Below are 20,233 nucleotides of genomic sequence, written 5' to 3'. Positions count from 1 at the left end.
ATAGTTACAGAAAAGTAAATATATACTACCGGAGGATCCAGCAATACCTCTCCTGGGCATATATCCAGAAGATGCCCCAACAGGTAAGAAGGACACATGCTCCACTATGTTCATAGCAGCCTTATTTATAATAGCCAGAAGCTGGAAAGAACCTAGATGCCCCTCAACAGAGGAATGGATACAGAAAATGTGGTACATCTACACAATGGAGTACTACTCAGCTATTAAAAAGAATGAATTTATGAAATTCCTAGCCAAATGGATGGACCTGGAGGGCATCATCCTGAGTGAGGTAACACATTCACAAAGAAACTCACACAATATGTATTCACTGATAAGTGGATATTAGCCCCAAACCTAGGATACCCAAGATATAAGATATAATTTGCTAAACACATGAAACTCAAGAAGAATGAAGACTGAAGTGTGGACACTATGCCCCTCCTTAGATTTGGGAGCAAAACACCCATGGAAGGAGTTACAGAGACAAAGTTTGGAGCTGAGATGAAAGGATGGACCATGTAGAGACTGCCATATCCAGGGATCCACCCCATAATCAGCATCCAAACGCTGACACCATTGCATACACTAGCAAGATTTTATTGAAAGGACCCAGATGTAGCTGTCTCTTGTGAGAATATGCCGGGGCCTAGCAAACACAGAAGTGGATGCTCACAGTCAGCTAATGGATGGATCATAGGGCTCCCAATGGAGGAGCTAGAGAAAGTAGCCAAGGAGCTAAAGGGATCTGCAACCCTATAGGTGGAACAACATTATGAACTAACCAATACCCCGGAGCTCTTGACTCTAGCTGCATATATATCAAAAGATGGCCTAGTCGGCCATCACTGGAAAGAGAGGCCCATTGGACTTGCAAACTTTATATGCCCCAGTACAGGGGAACACCAGGGCCAAAAAGGGGGAGTGGGTGGGCAGGGGAGTGGGGGTGGGTGGATATGGGGGACTTTTGGTATAGCATTGGAAATGTAAATGAGTTAAATACCTAATAAAAAATGGAAAAAAAAAAGAAATCCATACATAAAAAAAAAAAGAAAAGTAAATATATGCCTTCTGGTATAGATAATACTTCAAGATGACGCAAAGTGAAATCGTACAAAGAAAGAATAGACTGAGAGAAGGAAGAAGAGGAGGCATAGAGACATGGCACTACAGTGAAAGGAGAAGGGAGATGAAGACCCAAAGAAGGAAGTGAGAACACTAGCAAGAACAATGCCAGCTAATGATTACATACTAACCCGAGACCCATAATCCCTAACCAACAACTTCTAGACTTTTTACATGTCTGAAGTTTTATTTTTAGTTAAAGTCATTTGTTTCAAAGATTTCCTCCTCCCAGATGAAGTTTCATGATAATGTAAATACTGATATGAAGTTTAATTTTAATTTTAAATAACACATTTCATTATCTACAAGGCAGGGTCAGGTTTGGCCAGTGGCTATAATAAAATATATAATAAAGAAAAAGAAAAGCTATATATTGTTCCAATTTCAAGTTGCTTATAAAGCTAAGGTATGTGCCCCCATCCCAAAACACATAAAACAATACTAGCTTGTCATCATATTTAAAATGTCCCCAGGGATCTAAAAATCCCACAATAAAATGAACTACCTAAGAACAAAATAGATAAAATAGATTTACAGTTTCTCATGCAAATTGGGGCCTAGTAGCTTTCCTCCAGATGGAATAAAAGATCCATGTTTACAAAGCTGGTGCTCCTGAGCATCATCTGTGGCCTACAGCAGTACATCCCAATGGTGACCTATTGTTCACCTGGTGCTCCTGAGGATCATCTGTGGCCTACAGCAGTACATCCCAATGGTGACCTATCGTTCACCGATGCTAGAAACTGTTCTGCCTCAGAATTTCCAAGAGCTCCAGCCATGGCATTGTGATTACTCACTGAGTTTAAGTCTTATTCACTACTCTTAGTCACTATTCACAACTCACTAAAATATTTTGGTTATTTTACAATGTCCATTTTAAAAGTTAAGGGATGATGAGAAAAATTATTGAAAATGTCAAATGCACATAAATAGTTACTCATTATTAAATGAATGGAAATGACATATCCAAGATAGACACAGGAAACAAAAGTAGCAGGAAGTATATTTATAGGTTCAACGATACAAAACCCATTTGTCCTTGGGACTTCCTACTTTTTATTTTGATGTCTCATTTGGACATCAAACACTTGCAACACTAAGCTACAATACCTGTTAAGGCTGAGAGAAATCAAAGTGTCCCTTTGAAATTCCCATTAATAAACTAAAATGTTTCATGACTTTAAAACTTTTTTTAAACATTTATTTATTTCATGTAGATGTGTACTATTCCAAATACCACTCTCTTCTATAGTTTAAAGTTACACAATTTTCTATCTCAAGCTAGAAGTGACTTATATCTTATCTAGTTATTGAATCTTTGAAATGGTCTACAGTTCTTTGTCTTTACTCAAGAATTCTTCATGCTTTATTCCCTTGATTCTTAGAATTATGAAAGCAGCATTTCTAGGTTAGTAGGCAGAAAGCAGAAAAGCAAATTGATGGTACCATTTTGAACTTTAATTAAGCTTTTATGTAATGGGTGTCTGGATATACACAACTGATATCAAAAGGACCATTATCAACATGCTTCTCCAGTAACTAAATAGCTACATGACTTAACATATTAATATTCTCCAGAGTAGTATAAATACCCATGCAATTTCTTCAAAAAAGCTTCATCTAAATTATTTGTAATATTTTAAGTAGCTTTCCCTGCCAATTCCCTCAACCACTAGAATTCCTTTTGTAATTTAAATTAAAGATGGAGGTTTATACATAAGGCAGATATGCCTTTGTACAAGTATTTCAAAGAAAAATACAGCAACCATAAGTTGGAACCCATTGCATTTTCTCATGTTAAAAATATTTCATGCTTATTAGGAATCTACAGAAAACAAATCACTAGCTTTCACCACTTAAAGCTGAATCAGCATATGCTAGGATGGTTAGAAATTCATACTCATTAAAATCATTCCTCCAAAAAGATTTTATTAATTGCTTCTCAACAAATCCAAGTGTTTAAGTGAAGGCAAACCAATGAAACTGTGTGAGTGGGTAAGTTAGATACAAAGAGGCATCGCCTCTAGAAAAATCCACAAAGCCTATTGAATTTCATCCACTTACAGTTAAAATGTCCAGTCCAAACACAAGCAACTCCTTCAAGCTAAATCTCCCAGGATATCAATTAATGCATTTGCATAACCAACTTTGGAGAGGAAGTGGAACAGAAACCAACAAAGCAAAAGCTGTAGCACTGTGCAGCAGGTGGGCGATCACAGCTGCTGCAAGGAGGTTTATTAATGATGTAAACAGCAGCAGAGAGTCAATTATTTACACATGCCTGTCCTACTTAGGCTGAGAAAGTGGACACCACAGCGAAAGCTCAGTGGCTGCAATGTGATGGGTGTCGGTGACACAACCATGCTATCTCTTACTTTGGCTGTTCCTTGTTCTTAAGATATTATAAATTGTATGCCCATATCCAAATGCATTCTGGGAACTTGACATTGGCCCTTAAAATTAACAAGTGAATCATCATTGTTTGTTCTAAGCTGAGGACTCATTAGATAGATTAACCCACATAGCTCTTCGAATGCCTATGAACTCAACAATCTTGTGTTCACTCCATTTGAAGACACAGAGAGCAACTTTGTTGAGATGACACACGAGGGACATGATCAGGATTTTAAGCTGAACTGTTTGATTTTTCTAAAATTGCTGTCTTTCCCAAATAGGTACTGGGACCTGTCCTGACATGACTCCCATGATGTGTGTTGATTTTTTTTTCTTTAATCTATCTCTAACTGATCTGACTCAGACTCTAGGAAACTTTAGCCCCATCAGCATTTTCTTATGGAGCACAGTAGGTAATTTATCAATGTAGTTTTTGTTAGCATCACAATAGTGTGGGAAAATGGAATATGGTGAGAAGAGAGAAGTGATTGAGAAAGAGAGGGAGAGAAAAGAAAAAAATAACTTGGATAAATTCTTTAATGTCGATGTAGAAATTGTCTTCATGTTGGTTCTATAACAACTTAAGGTTCATTCTGTCCACACATATCCCCATTAAGCACAGTTGTAGGAGGAGGGAAGGCATACACTAAGATTCATGTGGTTTTGGCCAAAGCATGGAAAGAAAACCAAACACAATCAACAACACTAACGTGTCACATTTTTCTTTCTTTGATAGAGCCGGACATCTCTGTGATACCTTGGCTTATTTTATGTAGGTGTTCTGGTCATCTTTAAGGAAAGAACAACCCTGACGTTTTGTTTCAGAATGGACTCACTTCAAACCCGCACAACACTGGCCACACTTATCGCCCAGCATCCCTAGTCACGCCAGTAAATCTGAAGAAATCAGCGGATCATTTTCATTGACACAGGGTCATCTGAAAAGTCCTCAAAGTACCTCTTACATAGTGCCACCCTGGACTACAGGCTGTCTCCCCTGCAGACTCTAGGAAAAGGCACGGAGAAGCTATCCTCAGACTCTGGCCTTGCAGCTGAACCCTGCTGGCAAATTGCCCTCTGTCAGTATGGCCCTCTTCATGGGTGCCAGCAAGACTTGGCCTCATTTTAAAAGAAAAATAGCTCAGGCAGCTTTGTGGTGAAGTTCTGAATGCTTAGCTGAAATCAATTAAGATGACAAAGGGTGGAGGGGCTGCTTTCACATGGTGCTGAATAAAATCTCTATGTTTTTTTTTTTCTTCCTCTGAAGAACTCACTCACTTTTCTCAAATGAAGAAAAGACATGTAGTTTGGAATAAGAAAGATGAATTGTCTTAAAGAGAACGTATAAGGTATTCTGTCAAGCCAGCTGACACATGAGGGTAATATTTAGGTGATGGGTTAAGGAACAGCTGGCATAATTAAGGCCTAGAGGTGCGCTCTGTGGTCCAGAAAATGAGAGAGAGAGAGAGAGAGAGAGAGAGAGAGAGAGAGAGAGAGAGAGAGAGAGAGAGAGAGCACGTAGTGCATTTAATCATATGGACATTGTGTATTTTTCAAGGAATGAAGCCTCCAATGTTGCTCTTCCCAGACTGAAGTTGGTGACAGGTCTTGGAGACTGTTTTTAGTAGAGTGGGCTCTCTGCCCAGTTTTAATCACCATTAGGGAAATGGGTCTCCGACCAGCAGGATGTATTTCACTTTCAGGATAAGCAAGTGGAGAGCAGCCATCCATTTCTCAGGTGACAGCCTCAATTGTAAGTATGGCTGAAGGAAAAACAAAATGGAGACTGGCAGGGAGATGTCAGGGCTGAGTCCCTTTCTGTAAATGGCTCTCTCTGCTGCCTTTGCTTAATGAGATGTTTAATTCCACAGTAAGGAAATGTTAACATGTTTGTTTGCTCCTGTTTTATTTTATTTATAGCCCTGAGATGGGATCCGGTGCTCTGTATTTCTTAGGTAAGTGCTCTACCACTGTGTTACAGGCCAGCAATGGGTGACCATCTGTATTACCATTCTGAAACTAGGACCCATAACCACATGTATTCCCCACCCCAATTTTCTTTTATTGAAAATAGATTTATCCATATGCTATGTTCTGATTATGATTTCCCTCCCAGAAGCTTCTTAGAGAACATAACCGCATTCTTGGGGAAAAGTCTCAGCCAGCTTTAATTCCTAACAATTTTGAAGCATTTTCTAAATGTTTGTTGTTGGGTGGGTGGGTGGGGGGGTGGAGAGCACTTTTCTCTGCCATAGGTGATAAGAATTTTGCTTTCATTTTTTAATTTAGCAAATGAAACGGTGCATTTCACTGCAATGTGTTCATGACTTCACGCCATTGGACTTCACCCATGCTCACCACCACCTGCCATGCCTTCCACTAGTCCTACTTCCGATCTGAAACAGTGCCTCTTCTGTGTGTGTGTGCATGCATGCGTGTGAGCATGCATGCAAACATGAACTGTGTGTAGGAAACTTGTTTTTATTTGTCTGATTCAGAGTCTTAGTCTGTAGCACAAACTATCCTTGAACTTAGGGTCTCTTGTCTTGTTTTTCTGAATGGTGGGATTATAGGTTTGTACCCCAAAGCCAGGCCCAAACCTGTATTTTGAGATGAGTAATGGATGTGATGAGATATTCAGTCCAAAGGACAAAAAACATTGAGAACTATGGGAAAATTGCTGCTCTCTCAAAGGCTAAAAGGATCACAGTATATGTCAACTTCTCACCTGATCATTTTTCCAAGGGGAAAATATTTACATTTTCCTGGAGACCATCTAAGAAGCTTCTGGAATACATGGTCACAGACCTTGTTCCTGTTTCTTGATCCTAGACATCATAAGGTATGTTACACATGAGCTGCAGTAATCCCTTAGTGTTAAAGTGAAAGATTCAGTAAAACAAGAAAATGTAGAAATACAAAATGGATAGTTTTTCAGAATGAACTAATTAATGAAAACTAAAACTGTAGATGGATTCCATTCTCATGTGGCTGTTCCCTTTTCTCTGAGCAGTGTAGGAAAACACATTCTGGGCCTGGTCCATGCTAAGCAAGCCCACCACAAACTGAACTAAACTCCCTGTTGGGGACAAGCAAACAAACAAAAATGCTGTTTATGAATATAGTTAATGTTGATTTGACCTTTATCTTGTTCTTAACTCTTCAACATAGTCTCTGCTTATCTTCTAAAGCCTCTCCTGCATCATGTACCCTAAGATCACACGTGTGTTTCTCCAACAAATACTAGTAAGTAGATAGGATAGTTTGTCCTAATGTTATAGAATATTGTGGCCTCATATTTATCCTATCCTAAGGTGGAAGAGAACAAACATTTAGCCTTTTAATTCAGAGTTGTTTCCCATTGTCTTTATAAAAAGAGAGAACAAAATTTCAATTATAATTTATATATCTCAAAGACAACATTTTTCAACTATCCCTTTTGAAGAACTATTCAGAAGGCAGTTTTCCACTCATGGCTTGTGGTTTGCCTGTGTGTATAAACACATAGTAGGATGTTAATTTCTTTATGTAAACTTCCAACAGTATTACAGACTGTTCTCAACTGGTATATAAATATAAATCAATTCTCCAGTCTGTAGGATGAAGATAAATAGAGCTAGGTACATTCTGTGCCATACACTTGGAAAACTGGGGAAGGATATGAATGCTTTCAACTTAATCAATGGTCATTTGATAGTAAGTGAAGAGCTGTCACTTGAGAAAGTCTCTACTGAAATTACCACCTTGACAGGGAGGAGACAATGAGATTATAATTGGGAATATATACATTTATGCATATACACATATGCAAGCTATAACAAGAAGTGACAAAGAGGCCATGAGTCTGAAGGAGCATAGGGAGAGGTATATGTGAAGGTCCAGAGGAAGGAAGGGGAAGGGAGAGATGCTACAATTATATTATAATCTCAAAAAATGCACAAAAATATTCTCAAATAAGATTCAGAATTCAGATGTGTTCTTTGAAAATTGAGAAAATTACCTATGTATTTCTTCTTCCTATTTATAGATTTGAGCTACATATATAAACACATATAGACATAAACACACATAAACACACACATAATAAATGCATATACATACAATAAACACACATTAATAAACATGCACACACATATACATAGGGCTAAAATAACAATTTTCATGTATTCCTTCACTGTGTAATACAATATTACTTCATAAGTAAATTATTTCAAACTTCAATAGCATACCCCTTTCTTAAAATGTCATATCTTAAAAGAGTTGCTATTTTTATTTATATACAAATTAAATTATAATAATGTAATCCTTTTCCTTTCTCATAGCAATATTTATTTCCAAAGTGAAATATACTAAATTGAATCCTGATCAAACTACTATCAGAAATGAAATTTAGAATACCTATCCTATAGACTATAGATTATTTTCTAGGCTGACAGAATAATCAATAGGTAATATTAGAGAACCTACATCTTTACCTTCCTACAATCCAAAGTATAAAACAAAAACAAAAACAAAAACTACACAAAACACTTGTAATCCTTACTTTCTGGCTAAGAAAAACATCTTACTGACTGGTGTGTTCAGCAGTCATTGTCTTAAGTCATTTAACTCAATTGGCTGCAGTGAGCCAAGGCTTACATCAAAGCAAAGAACATGTGCAAGACAAAACCACAGCCAATTGTTACCAAAATTGCTTTGTTCACCTCCTGGCTGCTCTCCTGTATTTCCAACTCCCCTGGGTTAGCCACTAGCTGCTACAGAGAGCATCTGAGGTAATGAACGCTGTTTTTAAAGCTTGCCTCCTCCTCTGAAGTATTCAATGTCAGGAAACACCCTGAATCAGGATTGCAGAATGTGAGCAAGTCTCTGGGCACAGACTCACCTGGTTAAGACAAACAGAAGTGGATCTCTTCAAACTGAAGGCAGCTTGCTGGAAATATTTTTTTCATGAGGAAATCACAGGAGAAGATATGAGACTGCTTTTTGTGAAATACACACTGGAAAATACAGTGTAAACGTGCAGGCACTCACTGTTTTACAAGGGGTGGTTAAATGATGAATAATAAGTTCAGTTTTATTCCCTGACTTGTTCCAATTGATAATTACATTCTTCATATGTAAAACCTTTATTAAAGATTTCACAAATTGGTCTTAAGAGTACTTCAGATGGCTCATTAAGAATTCTTATACTTTTTAAGGTTATAGACCAAAAGGAGCTGGAGAGATGGCTCAGTGGGTAAGAGTGTTGGCTGCTCCTCCAGAGAACCCAGGTTCAATTTTTAGCCCCCAGTTCTCAGCTCACAACTTGTCTGTTGCATCATGAATTTATAGTATTCCTTTCTCTTTTGCTACCTTGATGAAGAATTTCATTTGCATGAACTTTTTAGGACTCTTTTAAAGTCAGAAAATGCTGAGAGGCCAGATTTACTTTATTGTTAAAATATCTCCTTGCCTTAACGTTTTTTAAAAACACTTTTAGCATTTAATGAAACCACAAAATAATACCAGGGTTCTTTTGGGCAAGTATGCTTATAATTTTATAGAAATCACTCTTAATTTCCCGTTATTACACTCCATATTAATATATAAACATCCCAGTATTACTTGTCAGCACACACAGCTTCAAATGTTAATGTAAAGACTGCTGTTGAGTGATGGATCCAAGAGCAGTGCTGCCTCAATTTATATATCTGTGGTCCATAGCTTAGAACTATGTATACTTGGCCACTTTGCCAATAAGGATGAGAAAATGACATTACCAAGCTAAATGATTGAATATAAGTTTGCATACAATGCTTGCCTTGACATTTTAAAAGTAAATGAACCCTTCATTCACAAAGGGTAAAAGACATTCTTAAATATTAACATACATCAAATAAAGAGGCATGGTCCTATTGTTGAATATCACTCCCTTGTTTTTTATTAAATGTGGAAATCAAGGATATTGTTCTTAAAATATTTAGTAAATCATCATGATATGATAACCCTCAAAAGACAATTTATCATAAATGTATAATAATTAGTAGTGAAAACATTTGCATTTATTATCTGACCAAACAACATACAAGGATTACTTCCTGTCCAGGCATTCCTCAGTACTTTCATTCTTTTGGAAAATACAGAACTACTTGAATGGACTAGAGAAAAAAAGCCTGGTGGCTTTAGTAGTGTACACTTGTAGAACTGAGTTGTCTTAGTGTGGGGAAACATAGAGTATAGCATTTTTATAACCCCAGTTTGAACCCTGGATAACCATAGGGCTGGGGCGTAATACATGGAGCTATAGAGAAATGGACTGTCCTAGAAGAGTAAGTATACTGTGTAGGTGAATTATTGAAGAAAGAGATTGTTTCTGAGTTTCTTAGTAGGAGAGAAAGTCTGCAAAGAAAAACTGTATGTGTAATTACAGGATAGCACAAGGAAACCGTTAAAGTAAAACACTAATAACATGCCTGACTGGATAAGCACACACAAGAACTTGCCATATGTGAGGCTGCTCATCCCTCCTTTTAAAAGCGGTGCCAGGGGGCATTGCTCATCTCCATGACAAGCTGTTTCCACTGACTGCCTCTTCCTGCACAGCGTTTGCTGAGCCCAGAGCATTGTTCAAATGTTCACTTCTCTCAATCACATGTGTTTAAATTCAAGCAAGACATACTAAGTTGGAACGTGGAAGATTTGCTATGTTAAAATAATGTATGGATGGCTAAGGTCTGAGAGCAAATGTGGGTTTGGTGCAGCAATAAAGTTAGCAGGTGGCTGCTGAGATTGGAGACCCTCAATAAAACGGAAACCTATGATTTCCGTGTTTATCAGGAATTGGTACATCCATGATAGTGTTTTCACTTCCCAGTCACTATGTTCCAGGCCTGGGGGTAGGGGGCCGTGGGTGGAGATCTGTCATTTTCATATTCAAGTTTTAGTGTGTGTGTGTGTGTGTGTGTGTGTGTGTGTGTGTGTGTATCTGTGTGTGTAAGAGAGTGAACAAGAGAGCAAGAGAGAGAGAGAGAGAGAGAGAGGGGTTAATTTTACAATAAGACTCTGGAAGCAGGAGCTATGCTTTACTTAGGGAAATATCAACCTGAATGGCTGAGAACTGGGGCACTGAAAAACAACGTGTGCATGCATGTGTGTATGTCTGTAGTAGATAGAGACAGAGAGACAAGGAGAGACATAAACAGAGAAAGGGAATCAAAGAGAGAGAGAGGCACAAAGATATTGAGATACTGAGACACAAAGATACAGAACAAAGATGGTGAATGACTGTAAAGAGCTTGCCACATGGAAATTTGAGAAAGGATAAGGTGTGGCTGACTATGATATCACTATTTCTTCTCTTCCTAGAGGACGGAGAAGAAAAGCAAGTAAAGACACTTAATCAGCAGCTAGGAAAGGGAAGAGGAGGAGGGAGGGAGAAAGGAAAAGAAAAATGCACATATTTCCCTCAAAGTGGTAAATAAAAATTCTAAATCTTGACTGTTTGGGAGAATTAAAGACAACAAGGGTCAATGGAATATAATGAGCAAGCATGGTATCAACCTTCTCGACTCAGAATCAGTATCTGATGGGAAAGAATAAAATACCCGGTGGGTTAAGGAAAGAGCTCAGGCAAATGCGTAAAAACTTCAGATAAAGGTTGATACTAAGCAGAAGTATCCAGCAATGAAAGAAATGTGGAGCTCTAAATCAAAATGTAATTATTGTCATGCAAGAATTAAAATAAGGGCCCAAAAAAACCTCTGGTCATAAATTTGTTTAAAGTAACTACAAGTGAGGAATTGAACGATACAATTTCCAGGCTCTCTTTTAACTCTAATTTTTATTGTGAAGATTCCATGACCCAGTTCAGCCCAGAACTCTTGGTGTGGTCCTGATAGTATCATTTTGGATGCTACCCTTAAGCCTGACGGGGCAGAACAACAGAGAAGTGCTCTTACATACTGGCTGCCGCAGGCAGTGGAATGGGACTTGGCTACCCCATGCCTGTCTCCAGTTTCCTCATCTAGTAAGTGAGGGTAAGATGATCAAAGGCAACCACACATTTTAATTAGAAGCAATCTGTAAAACTCTTTGCCAAAGGTAACATATTATTATCTGTTGGAACAGTTGTCAAAACACAGGAATCGTGGGACCTATGAGATTAAAGAGCTGAAGGTACAGACTCGAGAGCAACTGAATCTAAACTAAGGCTTTGCTCACTTAGAAAGCACTAGATTGAACAACAACAACAAAGTTCCATGAGACTTTTCAGCTTTATTAAAATCTTAAAATTAGATATCCTAATAAGGCTGGCTCCAATAAAAACAAACAAACAAACAAACAAACAAAACAAAAAATAGCAAAACAAACAAAAAAACTCTTCAAAGGGAATGGATTCTCCATGCACTGAGAACCTCGCCCTTCATGAGGCATTGACCCCTATAATGTACAAAGAAAATGAAAACACACACAAACACACACACACACGCACACACACACACACACACACACCCCTCATCTTCTAATACAGTTAGCATTGATTAGACATTCATCACTCATCTAAATAGCTGGGCAGAAAATTGAACAATTTCACAAAGAGAAGAAAAGCCAATTGCTAAACTGTAGTTTGTACACACCCCGCAGATCTATTTCTCTAAACCACAATCCTGTAGAAAGTCCTAATTCGCAGAAGGGAACTAAATCACAGTGAGGTAAATTAACTTGCGTAGGGCCTACTTTTCTTCTTGGGACATTATGGGAGATGGCTGGTGTAGAGACATGTTCTGTGTGGCTTAGAGTAAGAATACTTAGGGTGTTATTAATGAAGGATACTTTATAAGAAGCCAATTGGAGAGTCCCATTCCCTCAAGTGGCAAAATGGGCAACAGACACAATTACAACCCAGCATTACTTTGAAATGAGACAAAACCTATAATCTTATATTTTTTAGAATAAAAAGCCCCCACCCCACCCCCTGAAGCATTACAGGGCCCTTTGCTGGCTAGAGCCTATTCAGTTTGATGGTATCTGGAGTCATCCACACAATGTTAGCTTTGGGTAATTGGGCAAGGAATTAACTAAGTGCCAGCACTTGTTTCTTTGAACTTTTAGTCCATCAGTCTTCACTGGCCTGAGCGCGCATAAAGACTGGACTTGGGCTTTGGAAGAGACTTGGCTTTGCCATCACCCATCATCCATCACCTTGTTCTGACATCAAAGCTAAATCACCAAGATGCCCATACTTTATAAATCACACCTCTGGGAATCATCACCAAACAAAACTTACATGTGCCTCAGATCCTGAGGCATGTGCCAGATAAGCTATTGTTAAGACCTATGTGGAAGCCATGGATTATGGTATTGAGAACACATATGAAGAACTGAAAAATAAATGCCAAGAGGTTATATCCTGGAGCGGAAAAAAGTATTACTGCTCCCTGTAGTAAGGGAGATATTTTTAAATGGAAAGAATTTCAAACTCCAACTTTGTGTTTCAACATATGATCATTCTCTGTAGTCATGCAATGGAGTCTCTTTGAAAAGAGTCCGAAGCTTGTGAGTCCTTCTCTTAGTGAGGCTGGGGTTACAGAAGCTGTCTTATGTGAAATCATTTGACTTTCAATCTGAGGGGACACTCTTAGCAGCAAATGATGGATTATTCATCCCTGTGACAGAGAACTCATCTGAATTGTAATTCAATTGTAAATGTACTTTGACTGACTTGGTATTTCATTCATTTCTGGTTTTGGCAGATTTAATTCTGGAATAATATAGGTTTTCTCAAAACAAAACAAAACAAAGCAAAACAAAATACCCTTTAACTGGCTTCACAGTTCTGGGGTGGAACTCTTGCCTAGCATTCTGGAGATCCTGGATATACGTGTCAGTGTCATATATCAATACATATAGAAAATGGAACAACAGAAAACAAAAACAAAAACAAAAACAAAACAAAACAAAAAGAACCTCAGCTCAAGAAAATAGAGCCATTATAAGTCCATGCCCCTCTCCATGCCTGAATCCTAACTGTAGTTAAAGAAAATAAAAGACAAAATAACTTCAGATTTTAAAATACAAGCAAGTTTTACTTATGCCGTAAATACTTATTTTAAAATGCTATCAATTGTCCCTAAATATAAAACCATGCTTTCTAACCTTTATACAAACCAATATTAATTGCCTTGGCTTTTTTTTTATAAAAGAGCCATCTGTAGAAATTTTTATGTATATGTATGTGTACATACATGTATGTGAGTGAACGTCACATGTGTTTGGGTGCTGCCAAGGTCAGAAGAAGCATCCGATCTCCTGGAGCTGGAGTAAGAGTGGTTTTGAGCCTCGTGTTAAGTGGATGCTAAGAACTGAACTCAGACCCTCCAAAGAGCAGAGCAAGCTTAACCTCAGAGCCAGCTCCACAGCCTCAGCTTTCCACTGTGAGTGTGTTAATGACCTTAGCACCACTGATGGAGTAGGAAGGAGCTGATGTAGACTGGGATAAATCCACTAATCCTAGAAATAACCCAAGGTGCACAAGTTAGAAACCATGAGTGATATCTGTTTTCCAGTCTTCCCTTTCAGGAAAACTGAAACACTGTCTCCTTCAGGCCCTTCCTAATTCTCCCTGTCTTATTATTATTTTAATATTGAATAAATTTATAAAATTGAATGGAGAGATGCTTGCCACACTAACCCAAAGGTAGAAGAATACAGAGTTATGATTTCCTTGTGAAATATCATTTATTTCAAACAAAACACCTGCGCCTTTCTGTCTAGGAAGGAAAAGAGTAAAATTGAAGCAAGTGAACAATGAACAAGCGACCCTATCTTAACAATGTGCCGGGAGTCTTAGTAAACATCACTGGAGAATTTCAGCCATCCATATAAGTAGGAATGACATTAGACTAGAGTCTTAAATGTCTTCCTTTCACTGTAGACAGATCTTTTAATGTACATATACACATACATACATATGTATGTATGTGTTTGTATGTATGTATGTATGCTTATTAGTCACTCCTGGACTTGGGTTTGATGATCTGTCACATTCTTCATGGTGAGACATGCCAGAGGAAGACATGTTTGTCAGAGCCCACATAAATCATTCAAAACCTAGATGCTGAGAGCAAGTTCAAAAGCAAGCAATCCTGACATCAGTGATTTCATTCACTACACCAAATCTATTATCTCTAATTTGATTCCATCAAATAATGGTATTTTACCAACAATGACACCTTCAATAAAGAGACGCTAACAAAGGTAAGGAAATGGGAAGAGACAGCTGCTACAGAGTACTGCAATTACATCCTTAGAACACGAAATGCCATTCTCTGATTCTGCTGATCCTGGGCAATTCAGCTTGTATGATGCCAGCTTCACTGGGGGTAAAAGTGGCCATTAGTTTTTAATGCATGCATTATAAAGTTTTTTATTTAAAATGTATTCTAGTTATATATCATTGTAATGTATTGAAATTAAAATTAAGGACTAGATAGTCTATTTTACTTTCATTTTTTAAAATCCAAAAGAAAGTAATAGGTTAAAAATGGCTTTCTCCCTAGGGAGGGACGAGAAAAACAAGAAAAAACATTCTCACGCATCCAGAGGCCACTCAAGTCAGACTTTATGTAGACTGGGACCAGAAAGCACTAAGAAGAAACTATTTTGAAAATGATGGTTTTCACTTTACAGTAAAAAGTTAAGAACTATTTCAATATTTTGTTGTGAAACCAAGTATGTGAGAATTAACGTGACTGGACAGATGACATTTGTAAAGACATTAGCTGTGGAATCCTGGAAACCAGGTTCAAACTGCTGAGACCAAGAGATGGTGGAACTGGAGAACTGGCTCTACACAGCTATATCAACTTGCACAAGTGTGCACATTGTGGCATGTGTGCCCACTCCCAAATGGGCAATAATATTAACCAAAGAAATGACACAGTTCAAAAGAACATCATAGGAATGAGAGCCAGCTCTCAACTGCAGAACTTTTCTTCTGCTTTCCTTTTTTTTTTTTGCACACTTGCTCTGTCCTGAAACTCACTCTATAGACCAGGCCTTGAAATCAGTGATCAGCCTACCTCTACCTTCCAAGTTCTGGGATTAAAGTCATGTGCTACCACAGATGGAAGTCAAAGGACAACTTTTGGGTTGTTTACTTTTTCCACCAGGTGGTCCCCAGGGCCTGACTTCAAGTCATCAGGCTTGGTGGCAAGCATTTTTACCTGCTGAGCCCCATAACTAGCACATCCCTTTTCAGATCTCATGAAGTGATCAAGTGAGATCTGTCCCGAGGTTACAGAAAGAAAAGACACCACCTTGTTTCAAGTGCTTATAGGCTGATTTGCACAAAGACAAGCATTCTGGGAACCCGAAGAACAGGCCAGAAAGCAGCTAAATCACGTTTCGCCTCTTTAAGAGGTTGACTCCTCACAGCCATTATGGTAATGTATTAATATGAAATGTATTCTGCTCGATTTGAATCACTTGAATGGCTTTCATGCCACAATCATGAATTTGTTAGAAGTAGATTTTCTGAGTATTCAATGAGTTTCTTTGCTGTCTGTTATTGTTTTCCTGAAGATAGTTATTCAAAGTTTCCATTCTTTATTTTTAACATTTTTATTTTACTTTATTTTATTTATGTGTTTGGGTATTTTTGCCTGCATGCACAGATATGTGCACCACATGCATGTCTGGTGCCATGGATCCCCTAGAACTGGAGTTACAGTTGTGAGCTGCCATGTAGTTTCTGGGAATTATACCCACATTTTCTGGAAGAGCGGCCAATGTTCTTAACTACGGAGCCATCTCTCCAGCCCTCAAAGTTTCCATTCTTTAATTACTCATCAAAACAAGCTGGCTTAGCAAAAGCACAGGTGAGCAGACATTTGTTATAGACTATAACAAAAAGTGGAGTTTTTTTTTTTTTTTAAGAGCAAATAGAAAAATAGCTAGCAATGGATTCCTTTCCCCATGAGTCCCGAGGCCCCTGAGTCATTAAGTTTAGTGCACTGCAATGATTTTGTAGGTTAAGCCAAAGCATCATTATGAAACCAATGTCCACACCCAAAGGAACCAGTTTGTCTTTCAGTTCACCTATGTTGTCTTCCCTTGGTAGACATGTGCCGACACACTTTCACCAGAAACACAGTCAGACATTAAGAACCTTTATAGTGAAGGCCAAGACCTTCCATCTATTTTATGTACCTCGTACTTAATGAAAGTTCTAATTCTAGAAATTGTGGGGGGAAACTACAGACAGATAGACACTAAAATGTCAAACACACAAGTAAATACAGATTGCCAACACTTAAATGTGATTGGGTTAAAATTTCTTTTTCTACTTACTTGTATCTACAAATATTTATTTTGTGAATGAGAATGTAATCATAGAAAAATCAATTAATCTAGAGAGATATCTTATTCAGTCCTTGGAAACTATTGTTAATGAATAATGGAAATAGTTTCAGAGGCTAAGACATGGATGGACTCATCAGGAGGCCACGGAGGTTTGAACAAATAGAGCCTCTCACAGATATTCAACTGGAATGGTCTGAAAATCTACCTGACACCCACCACAGCCCTGAAATTATGGATAAGCATGGGGAAGACTAGAGAAGTTCAGAGTTTGCTATCACTGGAAGCATAATGATCTGTTCCTTAGTGACCAGCAGAGAAGTCTGCCTGTGGATGGCAGCTAGCATCCTATCAGGCGACAGGAAAGCATCCAAAATGCAAGAAGCACTAGGCATTTCTAACAGAAAACTTGAGTATGATCCATGACAAACAAATGACATAAGAGCTGTTGAACAGATTTTACATGTCTGGAGATGCTTCCTACATCTTTAACATGCTAAGCTTCACCTTGAACACTGGGCCAGGTGTAAATGCAGGCAAATCTCTGTGATTTCAAAGCCAGTCTAGTCTACAGAGCAATTTCCAGGACAGCAAGGCATACACAGAAAACCCTGTCTTGGAAAACCAAACAAACGTAGTAGAAAGAATACCTCATGCTCTCAGGTCTGAAGAGAGAAAGCAGTAGAAGAAAATAGTTATGGTAACAGTTGTCACTGGTTGAGCACTTAGCAAACACTGACACAGGGCTTTCAACACCTTCCTCCTCTTACTCCACACACTCTTTTTTTTTTTCTGCTATACTTTTTTTTAATTAGGTATTTTCTTCATTTACATTTCCAGTGCTATCCCAAAAGTCCCCCACTCCCACTTCTTGGCCCTGGTGTTCCCCTGTACTGAGGTATATAAAATTTGCACGACCAATGGGACTCTCTTTCCAGTGATGGCCGAATAGGCCATCTTCTGCTACATATGCAGCTAGAGACACGAGCTCTGGGGGGTACTGGTTAGTTCATATTGTTGTTCCACCTATAGGGTTGCAGATCCCTTTAGCTCCTTGGGTACTTTCTCTAGCTCCTCCATTGGGGGCCCTGTGATGCATCCAATAGCTGACTGTGAGCATCCACTTCTGTGTTTGCTAGGCCCCAGCATAGTCTTACAAGAGACAGCTATATCAGGGTCTTTTCAGCAAAATCTTGCTAGTGTATACAATCGTGTCAGAATTTGGGGGCTGATTATGGGATGGATCCCCATATATGGCAGGCTCTAGATGGAAAAGCCTTGAAGATATGGGCACAGGGGAAAAATTCCTGAATAGAACAGCAATGGCTTGTGCTGTAAGATCAAGAATCTTACAAATGGGACCTCATAAAATTGCAAAGCTTCTGTAAGGCAAAAGACACAATCAATAAGACAAAAAGGCCACCAACAGATTGGGAAAGGATCTTTACCTATCCTAAATCAGATAGGGGACTAATATCCAATATATATAAAGAACTCAAGAAGGTAGACTCCAGAAAATCAAATAACCCCTTTAAAAAATGGGGCTCAGAGCTAAACAAAGAATTCTCACCTGAGGAATACTGAATGGCTGAGAAGCACCTGAAAAAATGTTCAGCATCCTTAATCATCAGAGAAATGCAAATCAAAACAACCCTGAGATTCCACCTCACACCAGTCAGAATGGCTAAGATCAAAAATTCAGGTGACAGCAGATGCTAGCGAGGATGTGGAGAAAGAGGAACACTTCTCCATTGCTGGTGGGATTGCAAGCTTGTACAACCACTCTGGAAATCAGTCTGGCGGTTCCTCAGAAAATTGGACATAGTACTACCAGAGGATCCTGCAATACCTCTCCTGGGCATATATCCAGAAGATGTTCCAACCGGTAAGAAGGACACATGCTCAACTATGTTCATAGCAGCCTTATTTATAATAGCCAGAAGCTAGAAAGAACCCAGATGCCCGTCAACAGAGGAATGGATACAGAAAATGTGGTACATTTACACGATGGAATACTACTCAGCTATTAAAAAGAATGAATTTATGAAATTCCCAGGCAAATGATTGGACCTGGAGGGCATCATCCTGAGTGAGGTAACCCAATCACAAAAGAACTCACATGATATGTACTCACTGATAAGTGGATATTAGCCCAAAACTTAGAATACCCAAGATATAAGATATAATTTGTGAAATACATGAAACTCAAGAAGAACGAAGACCAAAGTGTGGGCACTTTGCTCCACACTCTCTTTATTCCTCTTTAAACACCCTCTCCTTACAGAGTTAGAAAACAAGCAGCTTTGTAGCTTGCCCAAGAATCCAGTTACATTCATTAGAATCACAGTTAAAGAGCAAGCAAGCTAGACAGCTCTTAACCATTCTGCCATGCAGACTAAGCCTGAAAGCTCCCAGCAGACAAAAAAAAAAAAAAAAAAATGTCTGACAAAAGTAAATTGAATCCCACAGATAGAAATAGCTTGATTTTAAAATGGCTGCTTACACTACTATGCTTAATAACGATTTCTCAAATAACATTGTGTTTGATTATTCTGAGCACTTTTCATGTATTGTAAAATATTTGCAGAAGCTCCTTGCAATAGGTGTTCATTTAGTGTGAGAGGAAACTACAAAAGTGAGCTTCCAAGATTTACTGGAAGCTAAAACACAGCTTGTGCTTTTAGATACACCCTCCACCATTCCACAGTAAGAGAAAGGAGTCTTACGTGTGTCATTGACTTCAATGGAAGTTCGATATACAGCTTACATGACTCAGGACTGGGAACACAGTGATATCCCCATGTGAGCTGTTATTGTTATTATTATTATTATTATTAAAAAGCAAACACAATAGGTAATGAGGAGAATCTGTGATTCAACATATATTTCTGTGTCTCTAAGCTTCCAGTTGCTTTATTATTCAAACAAAGTAACCAGTTACCTCAGCCTTTCCAAAGCACCTCTCAATGGGAACTCCTCTGACCTCTAACTAGGAATGGCTTCCAGCTATTGAATTATTTTTACCTGTTACTTATTCTGCCTGGCTTTAGTCTAAAACTCTGCTTTGCTATTTTCTTTATCACCAATGTTACTGTTTCGACTTCTTACAGAGGGTTTCAGTAGCAGAGGTTGTAGCTTAAATGTATCTCAAATGTACAAGTAAGGTATAACTGCAGACTTTCAATTGTTTGGGGAAGTAATTTGCCTGGAGGCTCCCTGCACCGCTTTCTCAGGGTGATTTATATTTCTCTAAGACACTAAACAGTGGGATGACTTTGCTAACAGGTGGTTTCTCACCAGGGAACCTCTTGTTCTGGGAGTGCAGCCAAGTCTTTTGTAATGATCCTACTTTATAAAAATGGGATTCTTGGCATTT

At 38.4% G+C, this 20,233-nt stretch overlaps 1 protein-coding gene and 1 long non-coding RNA gene across 18 annotated transcripts in view; one reads left to right on the top strand and one right to left on the bottom strand.

Annotated features, from left to right (window-relative positions):
- The window catches only part of Map2 (microtubule-associated protein 2), a 267,382-nt gene that overhangs the window by 210,825 nt on the left and 36,324 nt on the right, over positions 1–20,233 (bottom strand). The gene's annotated exons all lie outside the window — the stretch shown is intronic.
- Positions 1,096–14,247, top strand: Gm51629. The gene is made up of 3 exons (XR_003947841.1): positions 1,096–5,272; positions 5,440–5,474; positions 5,809–14,247. It is a non-coding gene; the product is annotated as a predicted gene, 51629 (long non-coding RNA).

Source organism: Mus musculus, chromosome 1 (assembly GCF_000001635.26).
Source record: "Mus musculus strain C57BL/6J chromosome 1, GRCm38.p6 C57BL/6J".
Classification (NCBI taxonomy): Eukaryota; Metazoa; Chordata; class Mammalia; order Rodentia; family Muridae; genus Mus; species Mus musculus.
The sequence above is the reverse complement of the archived record's forward strand: the minus strand, read 5'-3'. Positions and strand labels throughout refer to the sequence as shown.